A 2,893-nucleotide genomic window follows, 5' to 3' on the forward strand; every position below is an offset into this window, starting at 1 on the left:
ATGAGATTTGGCTTTTAAAACTCAAAAATCAACTTTGGCATGAAAATAGGGCCACGCGTACGCGCACTCCACGCGCACGCGCGGATGGCCAAAAACTCATCGACGCGCAAACGTTATACGCGCGAACGCGCGGGTTGAAAAATATCCAAACGGCGCGCAAGCGTCAGCCACGCGTACGCGTGGGTGCTCTTGCGCCCAGGCACAAAACTGGCACAACTCTGGCACAACTCTCTAGAAAATAGCTGGGCATTGGGTGCAGCGCATCGACGCGCACGCGTGGATGGTGCCTTCTTGAAGAACGACGCGTACGCGCCAAGTGCGTCTACGCGTGGAGGGTCATTCTGCTAAAAATTTTCTAAGTTAAAAGCTGCAGAATTTACAGATTCAACCCCCAATCTTCCGATGGACATAACTTTCTCATTTTAAATCATTTTTCACCCGTTCTTTGAACGGCATGGACATCCCGGATCCAATTTCATTTCTAAACAGATTTGGCACAAAACAGAGATCCGTAGTCCAAGTTATGTCCCATCAAAGTGTGCCCAAAAACCATGTTTTCATACAAAACCACAAGGTGCCATTTTCAAAACAAGCCATTTTCAACTCTTTTCAAAATCAACCAAAACATGCCAATTTCAACCCTTTTTGAAATCAATCAAAATGTACCAAAATTCACATCAAGCCATCCTCAACTCACACATTGACACTTTACCAAAACTTAAATGAAACTTATACCGTACCTCTTGTAGCCAAACCAATTGAGCCTCTTCTTTGGAATTCTTCACCAACCTTAGCTCCAAGCCTTACCAAAGCTCCTCAAGCAATATCAATCTCCCAATTGTGCACCAACATCACCAAATACACTAACATAACCAATATCACATACATACATCAACTTAGGGCTCATAAAAATGACAAATTACAAGGGTTTGAGCACTTCTTACCTCAGTTCATATGAAGTAGGGATAGAACCCACTTAGAATCCATGTTGGAGTATCCCTAAATACCCAAAATCATAAGATTTCAACACTAACTACCCAAAAACGTGTAACAGTGGGGAATTTCGAAAACTGGGCAGAGATGAATGGAATACTCACCACCAAACTTAGATAGAATTGTAGAGGATGAGAAGAGTGACGCGTGGCCGCAAACGGCTCGTCAATCGGAGCTCCGTAGCTCAAGTTATGGTGGTTTGAAGATCAAAGAGAGTTAGGTTTTCTCTCTTCTCTTCTCTCTTCTCAAATCAGCGCCCCAACCCTTCTTTTTAGGGTAAAATGAGCTGAAATGCTCACAACTAATGTTTATATATGTTGGGTCTTGGGTCTTGGGAGGCCCGGTTCACTTATTTTTGTCCGTTGGCCCAATTTTGGACCAAAACCATTAAGATTAGCGCTCTAAATCGCACTTTAAATATTTCTACATTCCCTAATTATAATTCTTCATTTCTTAATCTTATTTACCCATAATCAATTTCCTCAGCTGTAGTACCAGACAGATCTCAGCCGGTACTGCCGGTCAAAATTCCACTGTTGCAATTACCTCAATCTTACTGTTGCAATCGGCCCGCATCCTAACTCTTTCCTTGTTGGAAATTTCTTGATACATGCCCTGGTAACCCGCACTTGTAACATACACCTAACCCCAATCGGCACGGCCTATATGGGTGATGACTTCCACATCTCTGACAACTCGAAACATCAGAAGCAGCCACTGCCCGTTTTCCCTTACCGTTTCTTTGGGACTCCTCACTCTTCGCAAAGTTATTCCGTCCTTGGGGAAAGTGTTGTACATATCCTCTCCCCTTAAACTCTTGACCCCTTGTTGGGTATTCTTGATTGTGCTCCCTGCGGTGGGACTCCCGACGGTCATTCTTCGCCTCAACAGCCTTCCTCACACATTCTTCAGCAATACGGCTCTTGTTTACTAACTCTGAAAAAGTTCGGATCTCCATTGGTCCCACTGAACTTAAGATGTCGCTCCGGAGCCCTCCTTCATACTTAATGCATTTCCATTCCTCGAAGCCTCCCGGAGCTCCTTGACACATGCGGAAAAACCTGAATAGCTCCTCAAATTTGTCTGTATACTCAGATACGGACATAGCACCTTGCTTTAGCTGCAGTAACTCCAATTCCTTGGCTGTCCTGGCGGAATTCGGAAAGTACTCCTTATAGAATTCCACCTGGAAAGCATCCCAAGTGATATGATCATTCCCCTGTTGCAGGAGACGTCGAGCCCCTTGCCACCAATGCGATGCTTCCTCCGTGAGTAGATAGGTAGCAAATTCAACACGCTGCTCTTCAGGCACCAACTGCGCTTGCAGTGCTCGCTCCATGGCCTGAAACCAAGTATTAGCTTCAGTCGGATTGGTGGTTCCCTTGAACTTAGGTGGATTAACCTTTAAGAAGGTTGCCAGTGTCATCGGGCCCTAAATTTCCCTTCCGCCATTGCCATTATTGTTCATCTGTTGCCCAAGAGCCTCCGCAGTGGCCTGCATAGCAGCAACCATATTCTCCAACACCACCATAAGGTTTACCGGGTTATTCGGGTTGATTTCCGGTTCCTGCGCATTACTACGATCTCTTTCACGTCCCCAACCGGGTCCACGAGGTGCCATCTGGTTCCTATACATACCAAACAATCGATATCAAGTTGATCAGTCTCAATATCGGAAGTATAGTGCTTTAAAGTACCAAAGGTACACTCATGGACTTCATGCTAGATGTATCGATTAGATACCTGGTGCACGAAATTGTGATGTCCAGGCTCGAACAATCCCTGGTAATGGCTCCAAAGCTTGGTGCTTTGATCTTAATTCATAATTGTCACAACTTCGATACAACTAACCAGCAAGTGCACTGGGTCGTCCAAGTAATACCTTACGTGAGTAAGGGTC

The sequence above is a fragment of the Arachis ipaensis genome, chromosome B02 (assembly GCF_000816755.2).
Source record: "Arachis ipaensis cultivar K30076 chromosome B02, Araip1.1, whole genome shotgun sequence".
Classification (NCBI taxonomy): domain Eukaryota; kingdom Viridiplantae; phylum Streptophyta; class Magnoliopsida; order Fabales; family Fabaceae; genus Arachis; species Arachis ipaensis.